The sequence below is a fragment of the Carica papaya genome, unplaced genomic scaffold (genome assembly GCF_054855325.1).
Source record: "Carica papaya isolate Zhongbai unplaced genomic scaffold, ASM5485532v1 h2tg000021l, whole genome shotgun sequence".
NCBI lineage: Eukaryota > Viridiplantae > Streptophyta > Magnoliopsida > Brassicales > Caricaceae > Carica > Carica papaya.
Genome location: NW_028277152.1, coordinates 21558 through 45556, shown reverse-complemented (window position 1 = coordinate 45556; position 23999 = coordinate 21558). Strand labels below are relative to the sequence as shown.

General features: G+C 29.3%; 3 long non-coding RNA genes across 7 annotated transcripts; all 3 read right to left on the bottom strand.

The window, feature by feature from the left end:
- Positions 1 to 396: 396 nt before the first annotated feature.
- Positions 397 to 1521, bottom strand: LOC148239687 (uncharacterized). Its single transcript, XR_015816666.1, has 2 exons — positions 902 to 1521; positions 397 to 729 (listed from the first exon to the last, which is right to left on the bottom strand). It is a non-coding gene; the product is annotated as an uncharacterized LOC148239687 (long non-coding RNA).
- A 1418-nt stretch (positions 1522 to 2939) lies between these two features.
- LOC110826003 (uncharacterized) lies at positions 2940 to 11014 on the bottom strand. Its single transcript, XR_015816660.1, has 2 exons — positions 9142 to 11014; positions 2940 to 7965 (listed from the first exon to the last, which is right to left on the bottom strand). It is a non-coding gene; the product is annotated as an uncharacterized LOC110826003 (long non-coding RNA).
- A 1893-nt stretch (positions 11015 to 12907) lies between these two features.
- LOC148239686 (uncharacterized) lies at positions 12908 to 21117 on the bottom strand. Of its 5 annotated transcripts, XR_015816664.1 has the most exons (6): positions 19068 to 20999; positions 15564 to 19001; positions 14253 to 15391; positions 13823 to 13910; positions 13104 to 13145; positions 12908 to 12972 (listed from the first exon to the last, which is right to left on the bottom strand). It is a non-coding gene; the product is annotated as an uncharacterized LOC148239686 (long non-coding RNA). The 5 variants fall into 5 exon arrangements; XR_015816662.1 differs by having other exon boundaries at positions 13104 to 13910; positions 19068 to 21117; XR_015816665.1 differs by having other exon boundaries at positions 12908 to 13910; positions 15564 to 17711; positions 18887 to 19001; positions 19068 to 21001.
- Between the last annotated feature and the right edge of the window lie 2882 nt (positions 21118 to 23999).

Here is a 23999-nt window from a genome sequence, read left to right as displayed (position 1 = left end):
TTGCAGGAAAAGTTGAAGAGTCAAATGTAGTTTTTGTTTTGGTTTACTTGACTTTGTAATTGTATTTGAGTTTGTTTGTAAGGGTAGATGTAATTTGTTTGTTATAGTTTCTCGTTATTGTGTTTGAGATTTTTGTTATCTGGAAAAGTTGAAGAGTTAAATGTAATTTTTGTTTTGGTTTACTTGAATTTGTGATTCTATTTGAGTTTGTTTGTAATTGTATTAGAATTTCAACGCCTACTTGTTGTTAAAATATGTCGTTTTAGTTTGTTGTAATTTCACTCAAGTTAGTTGTTTGTTTTATTTATTAGGAATTACAAGAAAATCAATCGGATTTTTCTTTCAGTGTACTTAGATTACTAACTGTATTCAAGTTTTTTTGTATTTTTGTTCCAATTTCAGTTTCTAATTATAATTTGTTTGCTTTGCATTGTTCATATCGATCTATCGCATGTAGCTTTTTAGTGTTCAAATCCATCCTTTAACTAAGTTATAGTAGCATAATTTAAAAATTATTGTTTGATTAGATAGTAAAAAATTAAAAATAATTGACTAATCAGATAATAAAATCATGAGGTAAAATTTCATACGAACTCGCTTCCTCTGTCGCTCTGGTTTTCTTCTACGTACACACTCTCCCTCTTTTGTCGCTCACAGACCGTAAAGCACGCCGCAGGCTATACCGAGAACCTGCCAGCGTAAGTAAGACAGCCACTATTCGCAGGTTTGCTACAACAAGTAATTATGCAAAATCATTAAAACAAAAATTGAATTTTCATCACTTACAGCACAATTTTGAAGAATTGTCAGGACTTCCTTCCTTTTGTCAATGACGCGAGAAACAAGACAAAAATACCAAAACTCAGAAACTATAATGTGAAAGATAAGAAGAAGGAGATACCTCATAAAACACAACAGCTCATAGTACCAAACAACTGTGTAACAGACCAGCTCCAATATCCTGATTACCAATTCAGTAAATGCAACCTTATTAGAAATATTAAAAAAATAAAAAATAACCGCTGACCAAGTACTCCTGCAACCGAAGAAGACGAGTTCCCGCCATCACCAGTATCTGCCATCAAATCGAACCACATATCTTCTTTTCCACTAAAGTGATCGTAGAGTAGATCTCCTTGTAGCTCCAAATAAAACTTTTTTAAAACAGAATGTGATAGATGATGCTGAAATAGATAGCGTTGTAACTCTCTCCAACTCCATCAAAAAAATTTAAAAAATAAATTAGGCTTTAAAAAATTAAAACTAAACTTAAAAATATGATAAAAGAAGGAAGACAAACCTCTTATTCCACGGATACCTCATAATCCACGTCTAAAAGAGTGCTACCAACAAAAAAGAATAAAACACAAGTGACACGTCTGTACCATCTTAAACTTTTTGCCTAAAGAGTTACATACTAACAAAATATAAAAATTTTAACTACCTAAAAAGATAAAAACACATACTTATTTACCTTAAAAGTGCTCCTTAAGATTGATAATAACATTCGCTAGTCCTACATTAAAGTAAACATAGAGAATATTGTTAAGTAAATAATTCTAAATATAATATATATATATATATTAGAAAATAAAATTTGTATCATAAGCAAAGTAAAATAAACCTTTTGTTTCACGAATATCTTATAACCCAACATGTTTTCAGCAGTGTTACCCACAAAAAAGAACAAAATATATATATATATGATTGGACTCTATTTAACTTTTTGCCTAAAGATCTTCATAGTAACAAAGAAAGAAAATTTTAACTAGTTATAAAAAAAACATAATATTGAATACGTGTTTATTTACCTGATTTTTGCCGTTTGAAACCTACAACAATTACACAAAAGTGAGCATATCAATTTATAAATGATCAAGACTCTTTTAAAAACAGGCATGCACGGATATCAAAACTTCAAATAAAAAAAAAACGACTAAAATCAAGAACAACAGACATTGAAAGAGGACAATTTTGTTGTCTTCTGCATAACATTAAAAACAATCTCAGGTATTACTATGTTAATGTACACATAAAGAAATTCACTGACAAAATAATGCTAAATTTTTTTATTTTATAATCATTTCAACTCATGCAAATATTAAAACGAGAATTTGTTTTTAGGGTTGATACTTGGGTTTTATTCTTTTTCTTTGTCAGTTTGTAATTTGTTTGCAGTAATTTGTCGTTATTGTGTTTGAGATGCTTGTTTACAGGAAAAGTTGAAGAGCCAAATGTAATTTTTATTTTGGTTTACTTGACTTTGTAATTGTATCTGAGTTTATTTGTAAGGGTAGATGTAATTTGTTTCTTGTAGTTTCTCGTTATTGTGTTTGAGATGTTTGTTTGTTGGAAAAATTGAAGAGCTAAATGTAATTTTTATTTTGGTTTACTTGAGTTTGTGATTGTATTTGAATTTATTTGTAATTGTATTAGAATTTCAGCGGCTACTTGTTGTTTTCGTTTATTGTACAGTTTCACTCGACTTAGTTGTTTGTCTCATTTTTATGGAATTGCAAAAAAATTAATTGAATTTTTCTTTCAGTATACTTGAATTTGTTAATGTATTTGAATTTGTTTGTATTTTTATTTCAATTTCAGTTTCTAATTACAATTTGTTTGTTTTGCATTGTTCATATCGATCTAGCGTCATGTATGTTTTTAATGTTCAAATTCATCCTTCAACTAAGTTATGGTAGCATAATTTAAAAATTATTGTTTGACTAGTTAGTAAAAAAATAAAAATAATTGACTAATCAGATAATAGAATCATGAGGTAAACTTTCATACGAACTCTCTTCCTCTGCCGTTCTGGTTCTCTTCTTCATACACACTCTCCCTCTTTTGTTGCTCACATACCGTAAAGCCCGCCGTAGGCTATACTGAGAGCTTGCCAGCGTAAGTAAGAGAGTCAGTATTCGCAGGTTTGCTACAATCAGTAAATATGCAAAATTATTAAAATGAAATTTGAATTTTCACAACTTACAGCACAATTTTAAAGAATGGTCATGACCTCCGTCATCTTGCCAGCGACGCGAGAAACAAGACAAACATACCAAAATCTAAGAAATATAATGGAAAAAACAAGAAGAAAGAGATACCTCATAAAACACAGCAGCTCATAGTACTAAACCACTGTATGGTTTAGCTCCAAAATCCTAATTACCAATTAAGTAAATGCAACCTTATTAGAAACATTGAAGAAACAAAAGAAACTGCTGACCAAGTACTCCTGCAACCGAAGAAGACGAGTTCCCGCCAGTACCATTATCTGCCATCAAATCGAACCACAAATCTTTTTAACTAAAATGATCATGGAGAAGATCTCCTTATGAAGCTCCATCTAAAAACTTTTTAAAACTTAATGTGATAAATGATGCAGAAATAAATAACGTTGTAACTCTCTCCAACTCCATTAAAAAATATTAAAGAAAAAATTAGGATGAAAAAAAACAAAACAAAACTGAAAAACAGGATAAAAGAAGAAAGACAAACCTCTTATTCCGCTGGTTCCTCATAATCTATATCTAAAAGAGTGCTACGAACAAAAGAAAACAAAACACAAGTGACACGCCTGGACCATCTTAAACGTTTTGACAAAGAGTTACGCACTAATAAAATATAAAAATATTAGCTACCCAAAAAGATAAAAACACATGATTATTTACGTTAAAAGTATTCCTAAGATTGATAATAACCTTCGGTAGTCCTATATTAAAGTAACCAAAAAGAATATAGTTAAGTAAATAATTCTAAATACTAAAAAATATATGTAATAAAAAATAAAATTCATGTCATAAGCATTAAAAAATAAACCTTTTATTTCACAAATATATCATAACCCGACATTTTTCCAGCAATGTTACCCAGAAAAGAGAACAAAACAGAGATAATATATGATTAGATTCCTTTCAACTTTTTACCTAAAGATCTTCATAATAACAAAGAAATAAAATTTTAACTAGTTAAAGAAAAAACATACTATTGAATATATGTTTATTTACCTGATTTTTACCATTTGAAATCTACAACAACTACACAAAAGTAAGCATATCAATTTATAAATGATCAAGACTCTTTTATGTTGTAATTCAAATCAGAAGAGAATCAATAGCAATTAAATATAACATATGCACAACTTGACATGGACATTAAAAACGACCATTAAAAGAGGACAATTTTGTTGTCCTATGCATGACATTAAAAACAGCCTCAAGTATTGCTACATTAATGTACACACAAAGAAATTCATTGACGAAAAATACTAGATTGTTTTAGTTTATAATCATTTCAACTCATGAAAATGTTAAAAACGAGATATTCAATTTCTGGGTTGATACTTAAAGTTTACTATTTTTCCTTGTCAGTTTGTAAGGGTAGTTGTAATTTGTTTGTTGTAGTTTGCCGTTATTGTGTTTGAGATGCTTGTTTGCTAAAAAAGTTGAAGAGCTAAATGTAATTTTTGTTTTAGTTTAAAAGCTATTAGGTTTCTAAGATCTTCAAAATAAGAAAATAGACGATAACTCTAAATGATAGGTTTCTTAAAATTAAACTCTTAAAATAAAATAATCTTCCAATCTAAATCTAAAGTAAAGCTAATATGTGATAAATTTTTAAATTAGAATTTTTCTGTCGCAGAATTTTATGTATTTTAAAAACTATTAGTTTTTTTAATGAAGTAAGAAAACTTGGCTCTCCATCTACATTTTGTATTTTTTTGATTAAATTATGTAGTTAAAAAATTTATGGATATAATCTTGCAGTAGATTTAGTTCGAGTGCCAAAAAAAATTATTTTTTCATTGCAAGTGCGGCATTTTGCAATACGTTCGGATGCCACATTACATAAACTATTAGGGTCCAACACACACACTTAATGCAGCAAATGAGTATATTTATTGCGAGGTATATTAACCTGCTGCCTAACTCTGATGCTCCAAACTCTTTTTCATGTTCTACTAGTGATGTCATCTTATAAACTACCTTTACTTGATACTTTTATTTTCCAAACTTTTTTTTCAATTACAAATTACTTTAAATTGTTATTATATTCAAATTATGTATTATCTTTTAGAACTAAATCCAAAAGAAAGTCGCATACATATGCAATCTTTTTTTTCTTCTCTAGCTTGCCTTTGAAACGATAATTTACCACTATCTTGGAGCTAAAATCAAACAAGAACTTACCTCCACAAACTTACTACTAACTATTCTATTCCTATTAGCTTCAATACATAAAAAATCAATCCATGTCCACTTCCTAACATTACTCAACAATCCTAACCATCTAAGTTTAAATAAACCACATAACAACCAACAACCACCATTTTTCTAACAATGGGTTATGACAAAAAAAAAAACAGTAAACCATACAAAAGAAAGTCATCTACCTCCAAAAAAACTACAGAATGATTCTAATCATCTTAAAACACCAATTACATCGAATATCTTAGAACAATACTAACCGACCATTGTGTTAGAGCTAAAATCAAACAAAAACTTTCTTGCCTATCACTAGTACTCAATACCTATGAGTTTTAGTACATAAAAGTCAATCAATATAAATTCCTAGTCTTATCTGAAAAAAGCAATCCTAACTATCTAGTTTTGAATGCATCACTAGCTCGTCACTAAATACTCGATACCTATCAGTTTTAATACATAAAAGTTAATCAACATTCAATTCTTAATCTTATTTGAAAATAGCAATTCTAGCTATCTAATTTTAAATATATGTCCAAGGATGATATTATATATTTGGCAACAACCACAACTCATTCTGTCTACTAGCCATTATCCAAAGGAAAAACCAGCAGACCATACAGAGAAAAGTAAATTATCTTGAAAAATTTATTAGCTTATTCAAGTTACCCTAAAAATACCAATTGCATTGCATTTCTTAAAAATAATATTGATCAACCATTATCTATGAGTTAAAGTCAAAGTTATAACGAGTGCATATTATTTTGCAAATAGTAAACAAGTTACTTTCAAGCAACTGACGAAATCATTCAATCGCATTCTAAGATTAAAGATTAAGTTTAAGAATGATTAAAGAGAGAGAGAGAAGAGATACTGAGTGTTTCAGGAAGCCACCAACCGGAATTGAGCAAGTTCTCAGCTTCCCATCTACGGACATACCTTTCATGCTATTTCAGTACCAAAGTTCACTAGCCCATGTCGACAGGTGTGGAGGAAATATATTAGGATGATCACTGAATAGTGAAGGGAACATCTCATCATACTGAAAATGCAAATGTTGCAACAATTGAAAGCATAAATGAGAAGTATGCGACACTTTAGAAAATATTCCCAATTATGAAAATATTTAAAGTAAAGTTCACAAGATAAAATCGTTTCTTAAGAAGTTTTAAATTGTGAAAGAAATGATAAGTTAAAGATTAAAAAGGACTACATTTCCATCTATGCAAAAGAGCTCCAAATCCAATCGTTTTTCTTGCTTTTATTTTTAGTATATTTATTATTGCTATAATATTTTTACACTGTTAGTCTTCAAAAAAATCCCAGTACTCTGAATACATTGGGAGGGTAATCAATCAAGCAATTCTTCTTTTCGAAAGTTCCCTCAGTCGGAAAAGGGTAATATATTCATATAACTGTGGAATATCCACAGCATTAATATTCTATTCCCACAACCTACCTGGGGCTCAAAGGAACATGTTAAATGTATTTAGAAACAGAGACCAAAAGATCACCTTTGCAAACTCCATCAAAAACAGAACCTACTAAATCAAATTCCAGAAGAGAGTTTGTCTGCAAAATTATTGAAGCTAATATGGAATATTTAAATGAAAAAACAAGAAACTGCTGCTATTTTTGAGTAAAATTCAAGTCTATAAATCATGGTAGAAAGGAATAAGAAAAACAACATCTCCACAAACTTACTACTAACTATTCTATTCCTATTAGCTTCAATAGATAAAAAATCAATCAGTGTCTAGTTCCTAACATTACTCAACAGCCCTAAACATTTAAGGTTAAATAAATCACTGTGAATGATACCACATAACAACTAACAACTACCATCTTTCCAACAACGGGCTTTGACCAAAACAAAAAAAATATTAAACCATACAAAAGAAAGTCATCTACCTTCAAAAAACTTTAAAATGATTCAAGTCATCTTAAAACACCAATTACATCGAATATCTTATAACAATACTAATCGATCATTGTGTAAGAGCTAAAATCAAACAAAAACTTTCTTGCCTATCACTAGTACTCTATACCTATCAGTTTTAGTACATAAAAGTCAATCAACATCAATTCTTAGTCTTATCTGAAAAAAGTAATCCTAACTATCTAGTTTTGAATGCATCACTATCTTATCACTAAATACTCGATACCTATCAGCTTTAGTACATAAAAGTTAATCAACATTTAATTTATAATCTTATTTAAAAATAGCAATTCTAGCTATATAATTTTAAATATATCTCCAAGGATGATATCATATATTTGCCAACAACCACAAGTCATTTTATCTACTAGCCATGATCCAAATGGAAAACCAGCAGACCATATAGAGAAAAGTAAATTATCTTAAGAAAATTATTAGCTTATTCAAGTTACCCTAAAAATACCAATTGCATTGCATTTCTTAAAAATAATATTGATCAACCATTATTTATGAGTTAAAGTCAAAGTTATAACGAGTGCATATTATTTTGCAAATAGTAAACAAGTTACTTTCAAGCAACTGACGAAATCATTCAATCGCATTCTAAGATTGAAGATTAAGTTTAAGAATGATTAGAGAGAGAGAGAGAGAGAAGAGATACTGAGTGTTTCAGGAAGCCACCAATTGGAATTGAGCAAGTTCTCAGCTTCCCGTCTGCGGACCTTTCATGCTATTTCAGTGCCAAAATTCACTAGCCCATATCGACAGGTGTGGAAGAAATATATTAGGATGATCACTGAATAGTGAAGGGAACATCTCATCATACTGAAAATGCAAATGTTGCAACAATTGAAAGCATAAATGAGAAGTATACGACACTTTAGAAAATATTTCTAATTATGAAAATATTTAAAGGAAAGTTCACAAGATAAAATAGTTTCTTAAGAAGTTTTAGATTGTGAAATAAATGATAAGTTAGAAGATTAAAAAAGACTAGATTACCATCTATGCAACAGAGCTCCAAATCCAATTGTTTTTCTTGCTTTTATTTTTAGTATATTTATTATTACTGTAACATTTTTACGCTGTTAATTTTCAAAAAAACCCGAATACTCTGAATACTTTGGGAGGGTAATCAATCAAGCAATTCTTCTTTTTGAAAGTTCCCTCAATCGGAAAAGGGTAATATGTTCATATTTGATTCATACATTAGCATATAACTATGGAATATCCACAGCATTAATATTCTATTCCCAACCCACCTGGGGCTCAAAGGAACATGTCAAATGTATTTAGAAACAGAGACCAAAAGATCAACTTTGCAAACTCCATAAAAAACAGAACCTACTAAATCAAATTCCAGAAGAGAGTTTGTTTGTCTGTAAAATTATTAAAGCTAATCTGGAATATTTAAATGAAAAAACAAGAAACTGCTGCTATCTTTGAGTAAAATTCAAGTCTGTAAATCATGGTAGAAAGGAATAAGAAAAACAACATCTCCCCAGTTAAGAAACCTGCTGCGATGTTTATAACAAGAAAGAACTCGAATTAATTTAGAAATATGTTATGTGTGAAATTTAGGAAGAGGGCTTTTAGGGTTTGGAATGTAGCAAACAAAGAGAGAAGTGCAGAGAGAGTGAGAAACAGACAAAGAGAGAAGAAAAGAGAGAAGAGAACACAGAGAGAGACAGAGAACCAATTCATTATTCCTCATTACAGATATAGTTGAAAATAACTGATGCTAAGAAACAATTAGTTAGTTAGTTAAGAACAGATGCTACACATAACAAAACAAATTTATGAAAACTAAAAACATTAAATAAGAAGAATAAATAAATAAGAAGACAGAAACTGTAAAAAGAAATTTAAAAAAAAAAAGATTTATGTAAACCCAGATTAAGAGAGACTAAATCACTTATGCCAACTTCATGAAAGGAGAACCAAATAAAAATAAACTCCATGAATGATCACCTACCAATATTAAGAGATAAGTAAAAATACCTCCGGCTACCGTTGGGTCTTTGAAGAGAAAGACATATCTCTTCTTTCGATCTTCTTCTTCCCTCTTTCTTTGCTCTTCTTTTCTTTCTCTATTCGGCTCTTTACTCCCAATAAACTGAAAAAGAAATAGAATGGAAGAAAGAGGACAGTTTAATTTGTTTTCTATCATCTTCTTCCTTACCTCTTTCTGATATTCTTTTCTTTCCGTCTCCACATTGAAGAGAATGGAGAGTCTCAGATCCATGTCTGCTCGTTCCTGATTTTTTCCCCTTTTTCTCTCTCCGTTATGCTCGTACTTCTCACCTTCTCTCTGGGCAAGGCTTGTGAACAAGAGAGATTGAAATTTAACAGAATGACTAAGTAGTGTTGGGTCTTTAAGAGAAACCCATCTATCTTCTTTTCGATCTTCTTCTTCCTTCTTTCTTTGTTCTTCTTTTCTTTCTCTATTTGATTCTTCGCTCTCAAGAAACTGAAGAAGAAAAAGAATGATAGGAGGAACCATTTTAATCTTGTTTTCTATCTTCTTCTTCCTCATCTCTTTCCGATATTCGCTTCTTTCCCTCCCGACATTGAAGAGAACGAAGAGTTTCAGACCCATGTCTGTTCTTTCCTATCTTTTTCCCCGTTCTCTCCCTCTGTTATGCTTGTATTTCTCTCCTCTCTGCCCATGGCTTGTGGGAAAGAGATTGAATCTTTCAATACTGTTGGGTCTTTAAGAGAAACCTATCTATCTTCTTTTCGATCTTCTTTTTTCCTTCTTTCTTTGTTCTTCTTTTCTTTCTCTGTTTGATTCTTTGCTCTCAAGAAACTGAAAAAGAAATAGAATGGTAGAAAGATGACCATTCTAATTTTTTTTCTATCATCTTCTTCCTTACCTCTTTCTGATATTCTTTTATTTCCCTCTCCACATTGAAGAGAATGGAGGGGTTTCAGATCCATGTCTGCTCGTTTCTGTCTTTTTCCCCTTTTTCTCTCTCTGCTATGCTCGTACTTCTCAACTTCTCTCTGGGCAAGGCTTGTGAACAAGAGAGATTGAAATTTAACAGAATGACCAAGTAGTGTTGGGTCTTTAAGAGAAACCCATCTATCTTCTTTTCGATCTTCTTCTTCCTTCTTTCTTTGTTCTTCTTTTCTTTCTCTATTTGGTTCTTTGCTCTCAAGAAACTGAAGAAGAAAAAGAATGGTAGAACGATGACCATTCTAATTTGTTTTCTATCATCTTCTTCCTTACCTCTTTCTGATATTCTTTTCTTTCCCTCTCCACATTGAAGAGAATGGGGGGGGTTTCAGATCCATGTCTGGTCGTTTCTGTCTTTTTCCTGTTTTTCTCTCTCTCTTTTGTGCTTGTATCTCTCTTCTTTTCTCTGGGCAAGGCCAGATCTGAAAACAAAGAACGTAGAAAACTTTTTGAAAGTAAAAGAAAGGAAGAAGGTGGTCTGAAGAGGAGAATCGCACGGTCAGTTTGCTTTTAAAGGGAAAATAAAGAAATGCAGACTGCGTTAAAATGACGCCGACAACGGTCAATTTGTTTTTTAAAAAACTTTTTAAAGAAAAGAAAAAGAAAGAAATAAGCAGCGTTAAAAAAGTTAAACTACACGGAGTCCAGGCTTAGGGTGTTGTTTTAAATTTTTGTTATATTTTATAAAAAATTAAAACATTTTTATGATAAAAAACTGTAATTATTAAGAGAGAGATAATAAATTAAAAGTTTTTTTTTAAGTAAAATATCATAAATAAGAATGTATGATAAACACTTATTAATTAATTCTAAAAAAATGTACATGATTATTTGACAGAAAAATGAAAAAGACTCCCTTGTAGATGATTTTTTTTATTAATTATTATTGAAAGAAAATAAAAATAAATAAATTTAAAGCAGATAAATATAATTTTACAATAAATTTTAATAATTTATGTTAGAATATAAATAATTAACTATATATATTTTGATTGTATTATATAATTGATTAACTATACATATAATTATGCTTCAAATGTAGATTATGAAATAATTCATAAAGTAAAATGTTTTTATTTAGTTTTAGAAAGTATGAAAATTTATGTATATTCAATGAAAGTTGGTGAGTTCCTCCATATTACTTTAAAAAATTATTAAATTTTGGGTATTTATTATTCAACTTTTGTAAACAGTTGGCATTTAATTATGAAATAAATATTTTATGTAATAGTTATAAGCTAATGTTGTATTATATTTTATTTAACAACTATTCAACAAAACTATATAGAATATTAATTAATTATTTAAAAAATTATAAAAAAATATCATACTTTTTGGGTTCTCTATATGCATTAATTAAAGCAACAGTATCTCAACCACACATTTGGAAAAAAATAATATCTTTCGTGTATGATAAATATGGACACCAACCACTACATGTCAATTAAAAAGAGAACAAAAAAAAAGATAAAAATGCAGAGGAGCACAGACCATTCAAGTAACAAAACAATGTTATCTATAAAAGAATTAAAAATGCAAAACAAACAACTAGACTATTTTAAATTTTTTGCCTAAAGAGTCACATAATAACATGAGCAATTTATTTTAATTAGCTGAGCAAAAACAAAATATTGGGTACACGATTATTTACCTCATCTTTGGAGTTCGAAATCAACAATAAGCAAATAAAAGTGAGCAAATCAATTTGTAAATAACAAAGATTCGTCGATATTATAATTCAAAGAAGTAAAAAATCATTAGCAAATAAATAGAACATATGGATAATTTCCCATGGGAGCTACGCGTACCAAAATTGAAATATAAAAAAAAATCAACTAGAACCGGGAGTAACAAGCATTAAAAGAGAACAATAAACTTATTTTTTTATGAACAAATAAGATTTTTCTACATTGTAATTTAAATGAGAAGAGAACTAAGCAATTAAATGTAACATATGCATAGTTTGGCATGAAAAAACAGATATCAAAACTTCAAATTAAAAAAAGACTAAAACAAAGAACAAACATCAAAAGAGGACAATTTTATTACTCTCAGCATAATATTTAAAATTGCCTCCTTTTAAGTACTGCTATGTTAATGTACACATAAAAGAAATTCACTAAGCAAATAATGCTAATTTTATCAATTTATAATCATTTCAACTCATACAAATGTAAAAAAAATGACATGTTCGTTCTATAGACTGATATTTGGGATTTATTGTTTTTTTATCCTTCACTTTTGTTTACTCATTTTTAGGCAATTAGTAGTCAAAATCCTAGATCACCTCAATTCTTAAAACAAACAATCATTGGATTCAAATATCAAATAGATATATTATAAATTTAAGTCAAAGTTATCCAATAGTCATCACTTGCAACTCTTCCAACAGTATTTTTGACATACAGCTAATGTTGTAAATTTACCAGACATTTCTTTTTCTTAAGCACCAATCCCTAAGTTCACTTTTCATAACTAGAAAACAATATTCTAATGGACATCCTTCAATAATTAGAATCATCCTCTATCTACTATATCAACTCGCAACACCTTGAACTATTTAATCCATGACTTTATCACTAAAATCTTCAAAATAAGAAAATGAACGATAATTCTAAATTATAGATTTCTAAAAATTAAACTCTTAAAATAAAATAATCCTCCAATCTAAATCTAAAGTAAAAACATAATATTGAATACGTGATGGATGATGCAGAAATAGATAGCATTGTAACTATCCCAAACTCCATCAATTGAATTTTAAAAAATAAATTAGGCTTAAAAAAAGTAAAACTATACTGAAAAATATAATAAAATAAGGAAGGCAAACCTCTTATTCCACAGATACCTCATAATCCACGTCTAAAAGAGTGCTACCAACAAAAAAGAATAAAATACAAGTGACACGTCCGGACCATCTTAAACTTTTTGCCTAAAGAGTTACATACTAACAAAATATAAAAATTTTGACTACCCTAAAAGATAAAAACACATGCTTATTTACCTTAAAAGTGCTCCATAAGATTGATAATAACATTCGGTAGTCCTACATTAAAGTAAACATAAAGAATATTGTTAAATAAATAATTCTAAATATAAAAATATATGTATATAAATACAAAATAAAATTTGTATCGTAAGTAAAGTAAAATAAACCTTTTATTCCACGAATATCTTATAACCCAACATATTTCCAGCAGTGTTACCCACAAAAGAGAACAAAAAAAAAAAAGATTGGACTCTCTTTAACTTTTTGCCTAAAGATCTTCATAGTAACAAAGAAAGAAAATTTTAACTAGTTATAGAAACAACATAATATTGAATACGTGTTTATTCATCTGATTTTTGCCGTTTGAAATCTACAACAATTACACAAAAGTAAGCATATCAATTTATAAATGATCAAGACAGCCACTATTCGCACGTTTGCTACAACAAGTAATTATGCATAATCATTAAAATAAATATTTAATTTTCATCACTTACAGCACAATTTTAAAGAATCAAGACCTCCTTCCTTTTGCCAGCGATGCGAGAAACAAGACAAACATACCAAAATGCAGGAAATATAATGTGAAAGACAAGAAGAAAGAGATACCTCAAAAAACCTAGCGACTCATAGTACCAAACCACTATATAATAGACCAGCTCCAATATACTGATTACCAATTTAGTAAATGCAACCTTATTAGAAAGATAAAAGAAGCAAAAAAAACCGCTGACCAAGTATTCCTGCAACTGAAGAAAACGAGTTCCTGCCATCACCAGTATCTGCCATCAAATCGAACCACATATCTTCTTTTCCACTAAACTGATCATAGAGTAGATCTCCTTTTAGCTCCAAATGAAACCTTTTTAAAACTTAATGTGATAGATAATGCACAAATAGATAGCGTTGTAACCCTCTCCAACTCCATCAAAAAATTTTAAAAAATAAATTAGGCTAAAAAAAAACAAAACTAAACTGAAAAATATGATAAAAGAAGAAAGACAAATCTCTTATTCCACATATACTTCATAATCTACAAACAAAAGAAAATAAAACACAGGTGACACTGCTGGACCATCTTAAACTTTTTGCCTAAAGAATTACATACTAACAAAATATAAAAATTTTGATTACCCAAAAGGATAAACACATATGTTTATTTACCTTATAAGTGCTCCATAAGATTAATAATAACTTTCGGTAGTCCTACATTAAAGTAAACATAAAGAATACTGCTAAATAAATAATTCTAAATAGAAAAAATATTTATATATATATAATAGAAAATAAAATTTATATCGTAAGTAAAGCAAAATAAACCTTTTGTTCCACGAATATCTTATAATCCAACATGTTTCCAGTAGTATTACCCACAAAAGAGAACAAAAAAGAGATAATATATGATTGGACTCTCTTAAACTTTTTGCATAAAGATCTTTATAATAACAAAGAAAGAAAATTTTAACTAGCTATAGAAAAAAATATAATATTGAATACGTGTTTATTTATCTGATTTTGGGCGTTTGAAATCTACAACAATTACACAAAAGTGAGTATATCAATTTATAAATGATCAAGACTCTTTTAAAATTAGAAGAAAACCAATAGCAATTAAATGTAACAAATGCAGGCATGGACAGATTTCAAAACTTTAAATTAAAAAAAACGACTAAAATAAAAAAGAAAAAATATTAAAAGAGGACAATTTTGTTGTCTTTTGCATAACATTAAAAACAACCTCAAGTATTACTATGTAATTTTTGTTTTAGTTTACTTGAGTTTATGATTATATTTGAGTTTATTTGTAATTGTATTAGAATTTCAGCGTCTACTTGTTTTAGTTTGTTGTACAATTTCACTCAAACTTAGTTGTTTGTTTCATTTTTGTGGAATTGCAAAAAAATCAATTGGATTTTTCTTTAAATATACTTGAATTTATTAATTTATTTGAATTTGTTTGTATTTTTATTCCAATTTCAGTTTCTTATTACAATTTATTTGTTTTGCATTGTTCATATCGATCTAGCGTCATGTAGGTTTTTAGTGTTCAAATCCATCCTTCAACTAAGTTATGGTAGCATAATTTAAAAATTATTGTTTGATTAGTTAGTAAAAAATAAAAATAATTGATTAATCAGATAATAAAATCATGAGGTAAACTTTCATACGAACTCTCTTCCTCTGCCTTCCTGGTTCTCTTCTTCGTACACACTCTCCCTCTTTTGTTGCTCACATACCGTAAAGCACGCCGTAGGCTATACTGAGAGCCTGCCAGCGTAAGAGAGCCAGTATTCGCAGGTTTGCTACAATCAATAAATATGCAAAATCATTAAAATGAAATTTGAATTTTCATCACTTACAGCACAATTTTAAAGAATGCTCATGACCTCCGTTATCTTGCCAGCGACGCGAGAAACAAGACAAACATACCAAAATCTAAGAAATATAATGGGAAAGGCAAGAAGAAAGAGATACCTCCTAAAACACAGCAGCTCATAGTACCAAACCATTGTATGGTCTAGCTCCAAAATCCTAATTACCAATTCAGTAAATGCAACATTATTAGAAACAATGAAGAAACAAAAGAAACTGATGACCAAGTACTCCTACAACTGAAGAAGACGAATTTCCGCCAGTACCATTATCTGCCATCAAATCAAACCACAGATCTTTTTAACTAAAATGATCATGGAGAAGATCTCCTTATGAAGCTCCATCTAAAAACTTTTTAAAACTTAATGTGATAAATAATGCAGAAATAAATAACGTTGTAACTCTCTCCAACTCCATTAAAAAATATTAAAGAAAAAATTAGGATGAAAAAAAACAAAACAAAACAAAACTGAAAAACAGGATAAAAGAAGAAAGACAAACCTCTTATTCCGCTGGTTCCTCATAATCTATATCTAAAAGAGCGCTACGAACAAAAGAAAACAAAACACAAGTGACACGCCTGGACCATCTTAAACGTTTTGACAAAGAGTTACGCACTAACAAAATATAAAAATATTAGCTACCCAAAAAGATAAAAACACATGATTATTTACGTTAAAAGTATTCCTAAGATTGATAATAACCTTCGGTAGTCCTATATTAAAGTAACCAAAAAGAATATAGTTAAGTAAATAATTCTAAATACTAAAAAATATATGTAATAAAAAATAAAATTCATGTCATAAGCATTAAAAAATAAACCTTTTATTTCACAAATATATCATAACCCGACATTTTTCCAGCAATGTTACCCAGAAAAGAGAACAAAACAGAGATAATATATGATTAGATTCCTTTCAACTTTTTACCTCAAGATCTTCATAATAACAAAGAAATAAAATTTTAACTAGTTAAAGAAAAAACATACTATTGAATATATGTTTATTTACCTGATTTTTACCATTTGAAATCTAGAACAACTACACAAAAGTAAGCATATCAATTTATAAATGATCAAGACTCTTTTATGTTGTAATTCAAATCAGAAGAGAATCAATAGCAATTAAATATAACATATGCACAACTTGACATGGACATTAAAAACGACCATTAAAAGAGGACAATTTTGTTGTCCTCTGCATGACATTAAAAACAGCCTCAAGTATTGCTACATTAATGTACACACAAAGAAATTCATTGACGAAAAATACTAGATTGTTTTAATTTATAATCATTTCAACTCATGAAAATGTTAAAAACGAAATATTCAATTTTTGGGTTGATACTTGAAGTTTACTCTTTTTCCTTGTCAGTTTGTAAGGATAGTTGTAATTTATTTGTTGTAGTTTGTCGTTATTGTGTTTGAAATGCTTGTTTGCTAAAAAAGTTGAAGAGCTAAATGAAATTTTTGTTTTGGTTTAAAAGCTATTAGGTTTCTAAGATCTTCAAAATAAGAAAATGAACGATAACTCTAAATTATAAGTTTGTAAAAATTAAACTCTTAAAATAAAATAATCATCCAATCTAAATCTAAAGTAAAGCTAACATGTGATAAATCTTTAAGTTAGAATTTTTCAGTCGCAGAATTTTATGTATTTTAAAAACTATTAATTTTTTAATGAAGTAAGGAAACTTAGCTCTCCATCTACATTTCGCATTTTTTTTATTAAATTATGTAGTTGAAAAATTCATTGATATAATCTTGCAGTAGATTTATTTTGGGTGCCAAAAAAAATTGTTTTTTCAGTGCAAGTGCAGCATTTTTGCAATACGTTCACAAGCCACATTACATAAACTATTAGGATCCAATACACACACTTAATGCAGCAAATAAGTATATTTATTTCGAGGTGTATTAACCTACTGCCTAACTCCGATGCTCCAAACTCTTCTTCATGTTCTACTAGTGATGTTATCTTATAAACTATCTTTACTTGATACTTTTATTTACCAAACTTTTCTTTCAATTACAAATTACTTTTAACTGTTATTGTATTCAAACTATGTATTATCTTTTAGAATTAGATTCAAAAGAAAGCCACCAACTGGAATTGAGCAAGTTCTCAGCTTCCCGTCTGCGGACATACCTTTCATGCTATTTCAGTGCCAAAGTTCACTAGCCCATGTCGACAGGTGTGGAGGAAATATATTAGGAAGATCACTGAATAGTGAAGGGAACATCTCATCATACTGAAAAAACAAATATTGCAACAATTGAAAGCATAAATGAAAAATATGCGACACTTTAGAAAATATTTCTAATTATGAAAATATTTAAAGGAAAGTTCACAAGATAAAATAGTTTTTTAAGAAGTTTTAGATTGTGAAAGAAATGATAAGTTAGAAAATTAAAAAAGACTAGATTACCATCTATGCAATAGAGCTCCAAATCCAATCGTTATTCTTGCTTTTATTTTTAATATATTTATTATTGCTGTAACATTTTTACGCTGTTAGTTTTCAAGAAAACCCGAATACTCTGAATACTTTGGGAGGGTAATCAATCAAGCAATTCTTCTTTTCGAAAGTTCCCTCAATCGGAAAAGGGTAATATGTTCATATTTGATTCATACATTAGCATATAACTATGGAATATCCACAGCATTAATATTCTATTCCCAACCTACCTGGGTCTCAAAGGAACGTGTCAAATGTACTTAGAAACAGAGACCAAAATATCAACTTTGCAAACTCCATAAAAAACAGAACCTACTAAATCAAATTCCAGAAGATAGTTTGTTTGTCTGTAAAATTATTAAAGCTAAATTGGAATATTTAAATGAAAAAACAAGAAACTGCTGCTATCTTTTGAGTAAATTTCAAGTCTATAAATCATGGTAAAAAGGAATAAGAAAAACAACATCTCCCCAGTTAAGAAACCTGCTGCAATGTTTATAACAAGAAAGAACTCGAATTAATTTAGAAATATGTTATGTGTGAAATTTAGGAAGAGGGCTTTTAGGGTTTGGAATGTAGCAAACAAAGAGAGAAGTGCAGAGAGAGTGAGAAACAGACAAAGAGAGAACAAAAGAGAGAAGAGAACACAGAGAGAGACAGAGAACCAATTCATTATTCCTCATTACAGATATAGTTGAAAATAACTGATGCTAAGAAACAATTAGTTAGTTAGTTAAGAACAGATGCTACACATAACAAAACAAATTTATGAAAACTAAAAACATTAAATAAGAAGAATAAATAAATAAGAAGACAAACTGTAAAAAGAAATTTAAAAAAAAAAAGATTTATGTAAACCCAGATTAAGAGAGACTAAATCACTTATGCCAACTTCATGAAAGGAGAACCAAATAAAAATAAACTCCATGAATGATCACCTACCAATATTAAGAGATAAGTAAAAATACCTCCGGCTACCGTTGGGTCTTTGAAGAGAAAGACATATCTCTTCTTTCGATCTTCTTCTTCCCTCTTTCTTTGCTCTTCTTTTCCTTCTCTATTTGGCTCTTTACTCCCAGTAAACTGAAAAAGAAATAGAATGTTAGAAAGAGGACAGTTCAATTTGTTTTCTATCATCTTCTTCCTTACCTCTTTCAGATATTCTTTTCTTTCCCTCTCCACATTGAAGAGAATTGGAGAGTTTCAGATCCATGTCTGCTCGTTCCTGTCTTTTTCCCCTTTTTCTCTCTCTGCTATGCTCGTACTTCTCACCTTCTCTCTGGGCAAGGCTTGTGAACAAGAGAGATCGAAATTTAACAGAATGAATAAGTAGTGTTGGGTCTTGAAGAGAAACCCATCGATCTTCTTTTCGATCTCCCTTGAAGAGAACGGAGAGTTTCAGATCCATGTCTGCTCGTTTCTGTCTTTTTCCCCTTTTTCTCTCTCAATTATGTTTGTATTTCTCACCTTCTCTCTGGGCAAGGCTTGTGAACAAGATAGATTGAAATTTAACAGAATGACTAGGCAGTGTTGGGTCTTTAAGAGAAACCTATCTATCTTCCTTTCGATCTTCTTTTTTCCTTCTTTCTTTGTTCTTCTTTTCTTTCTCTATTTGATTCTTTGCTCTCAAGAAACTGAAAAAGAAATAGAATGCTAGAAAGATGACCATTCTAATTTGTTTTCTATCATCTTCTTCCTTACCTCTTTCTGATATTCTTTTCTTTCCCTCTCCACATTGAAGAGAATGGAGGGGTTTCAGATCCATGTCTGGTCGTTTCTGTCTTTTTCCCCTTTTTCTCTCTCTTTTGTGCTTGTATCTCTCTCCTTCTCTCTGGGCAAGGCCAGATCTGGAAACAAAGAACGTCGAAAACTTTTTGGAAGTAAAAGAGAGGCAGAAGGTGGTCTGAAGAGGAGAATTGGAAAACTTTTGTGGGGTTTTAATCTAATCGCACGGTCAGTTTGCTTTTAAAGGGAAAATAAAGAAATTCAGACTGCGCACGCCGACAAGCATAACACAACGGTCAATTTGTTTTTTAAAAAACTTTTTAAAGAAAAGAAAAAGAAAGAAAAAAGCAACTATTGCAGATCCATGTCTGCTCGTTTCTGTCTTTTTCCCCTTTTTCTCTCTCTGCTATGCTCGTACTTCTCACCTTCTCTCTGGGCAAGGCTTGTGAACAAGAGAGATTGAAATTTAACAGAATGACTAAGTAGTGTTGGGTCTTTAAGAGAAACCCATATATCTTCTTTTCGATCTTCTTTTTTTTCCCCTTATTCTCTCTCTGCTATGCTCGTACTTCTCAACTTCTCTCTGGGCAAGGCTTGTGAGAACAAGAGAGATTGAAATTTAACAGAATGACTAGGCAGTGTTGGGTCTTTAAGAGAAACCTATCTATCTTCTTTTCGATCTTCTTTTTTTTTCCTTCTTTCTTTGTTCTTCTTTTCTTTCTCTATTTGATTCTTTGCTCTCAAGAAACTGAAAAAGAAATAGAATGCTAGAAAGATTACCATTCTAATTTGTTTTCTACCATCTTCTTCCTTACCTCTTTCTGATATTCTTTTCTTTCCCTCTCCACATTGAAGAGAATGGAGGGGTTTCAGACCTCGTTTCTGTCTTTTTCCCCTTTTTCTCTCTCTCTTTTGTGCTTGTATCTCTCTCCTTCTCTCTGGGCAAGGCCAGATCTGAAAACAAAGAACGTTGAAAACTTTTTGAAAGTAAAAGAAAGACGAAAGAAAGGAAGAAGGTGGTCTGAAGAGGAGAATTGGAAAACTTTTGTGGGGTTTTAATCTAATCGCACGGTCAGTTTGCTTTTAAAGGGGAGATAAAGAAATTCAGACTGCGTTAAAAGGACGCCGACAAGCATAACACAACGGTCAATTTGTTTTTTAAAAAACTTTTTAAAGAAAAGAAAAAGAAAAAAGCAACTACTGCGTTAAAAAAGTTAAACTACACGGAGCCCAGGCTTAGGGTGTTGTTTTAAATTTTGGTTATATTTTATAAAAAATTAAAATATCTTTATAATAGAAAACTGTAGTTATTAAGAAAGAGATAATAAATTAAAAAAAAAAATTAAAGTAAAATAGCATAAATAAGAATGTGAAGAATGTGTGATAAACACTTAGTAATTAATTCTAAAAAAATGTGAGTGAATTTTACTGGGAAATAGAAAAAATTAAAAAAATTTGACAGAAAAATGAAAAAGACTCCCTTGTAGATGATTTTTTTTTATTAATTATTACTGAAAGAAAATAAAAATAAATAAATTTAAAGCGGATAAATATAATTTTGTAATAAATTTTAATAATTTATGTTAGAATATAAATAATTAACTATGATATTTTTTTACAATTTTTTAAATAATTAATTTAATCAATTATTTAATACAATCAAAACATATATACTTTTTTAGTTCTCTATATGCATTAAAGCAACAATATCTCAACCACACATTTGGAGAAAAGTAATATATTTCATATATGATAAATATGGACACCAACCACTGCATGCTAATTAAAAATAGGACAAAAAAAAAGATAAAAATGCAGAGGAGTCCAGACCACTCAAGTAACAAAACAATGATATCAATGAAATAAAAAAAAATGCAAAACAAACAACCGGACTATTTTAAATTTTTTGTCTAAAGAGTCACATAATAACAAGAGCTAATTGTTTTAACTAGCTAAGCAAAAACAAAATATTGGGTACATGATTATTTACCTCATCTTTGGAGTTTGAAATCAACAATAAGCAAATAAAAGTGAGTAAATCAATTTGTAAATAACAAAGATTCGTTAATATTATAATTCAAATAAGTAAAAAATCATTAACAAATAAATAGAACATATAGATAATTTTTCATGGGAACTACGCGTACCAAAATTGAAATATAAAAAAAAATCAACTAGAACCATGAGTAACAAGCATTAAAAGAGAACAATAAACATATCTTTTTATAAATAAATAAGATTTTTCTACATTATAATTTAAATAAGAAGAGAACCAAATAATTAAAAGTAACATATGCATAGTTTGGCATGAAAAAACGGATATTGAAACTTCAAAATTAAAAAAAACGACTAAAATAAAGAACAAACATCAAAAGATGACAATTTTATTATTCTCAGTATAATATTTAAAATCGTCTTTTGAGTACTACTACGTTAATGTACATATAAAAGAAATTCACTAAGCTAATAATACTAATTTTGTCGATTTATAATCATTTCAATTCATACGAATGTAAAAATGATATGTTCATTCTATAAGCTGATATTTAGGATTTATTGTCATTTTATCATTCACTTTTGTTTACTCATTTCTAAGCAATTAGTAGTCAAAATCCTAGATCATCTCAATTCATAAGACAAACATTCATTGGATTCAAATATCAAATAAATATACTATAAATTTAAATCAGAGTTCTCTAATAGTTATCACTTGCAACTCTTCCAACAGTATTTTTGACATATAGCTAATGTTGTAAATTTACCAAACATTTCTTTTTCTTAAGCACTAATCCCTAAGTTCACTTTTCATAACTGAAAAATAATATTCCAATGGACATCCTTCAAACATTCACTATGGATGATACCACATAATAACCAACAACCACCATCTTTCTAACAACACACTATGAGCAAAACATTAAACCATATAAAAGAAAGTCATCTACCTCCAAAAACCTACAAAATGATTCAAGTCATCTTAAAACACCAATTACATCGAATATCTTAGAGCAATACTAACCGACCAATGTATTAGAGCTAAAATAAAACAAAGACTTTCTTGCCTATCACTAGTACTTTATAGATTTTTAAAAATTAAACTCTTAAAATAAAATAATCCTCCAATCTAAATATAAGTAAAGTTAACACGTGATAAATCTTTAATTTAAAATTTCTTTGTCACTTACACCGTAATAGTTTTTTAATGAAGTAAGAAAGCTTGGCTCTCCATCTACATTTTGTATTTTTTTATTAAATTAGGTAGTTGAAAAATTCATGGATATAATATTGCAGTAGATTTAGTTCGAGTGCCAAAAAAATTTATTTTTTCATTGCAAATGCAGCATTGTGCAATACTTTCGGAGGCCACATTACATAAACTATTAGGGTCCAATACACACACTTAATGCAGCAAATGAGTATATTTATTGCGAGGTATATTAAACTGCTGCCTAACTCCGATGTTACAAACTCTTTTTCATGTTCTATTAGTGATGTCATCTTATAAACTATTTTTACTTGATACTTTTATTTGTCAAATTTTTTTTCAATTACAATTTATTTTTAACTGTTATTGTATTCAAAATATGTATTATCTTTCAGAATTAGATCCAAAAGAAAGTCACTTACATATGCAATATTTTTTTTCTCCTCTAGCTTACCTTAAAACGATAATTTACCACTATCTTATAGCTAAAATCAAACAAGAACTTACCTCCACAAACTTACTAGTAGTTAATAACTTCAATACATAAAAAATCAATCAATGTCTAGTTCATAACATTACTCAACAATCCTAACCATCTAAGTTTAAATAAACCAATATGGATTATACCACATAACAACCCCATATGAAATTACAATAAGAATTTTTTACTTTTTATTATAAAGTACAGATGTAACATTATTTTCTGGCAATAAAATTATACAACCCTATATAGAATAGGCAAAAAAAATTTAAATATTTGGTTACACCTCATTTTGTACTGATCTTGAATTTGATAGAACAACTCTGCATCAGTACTCAAAAAGTCTTGGTTACAGTTGTAGCTTGGTCCAAAACAGGTTGTCTTGGGCCTCACCTAGCCCAAGGCCAAGCCTAATCTAGGCCCAGCTTGGTCCAAACCCAAGCTCAATTTGGTTCTTAAAGGACTTGATAAAACATAGTTTTACAATAAATTTTAATAATTTATGTTAAAATATAAATAATTAACTATGTTACTTATCTACAATTTTTTTTAATAATCAATTTAATCAATCATTTAATACAATCAAAACATATATACTTTTTGAGTTCTCTATATGTATTAAAACAACAATTCTCTATATGTATTAAAGCAGCAATATTTCATCCACACA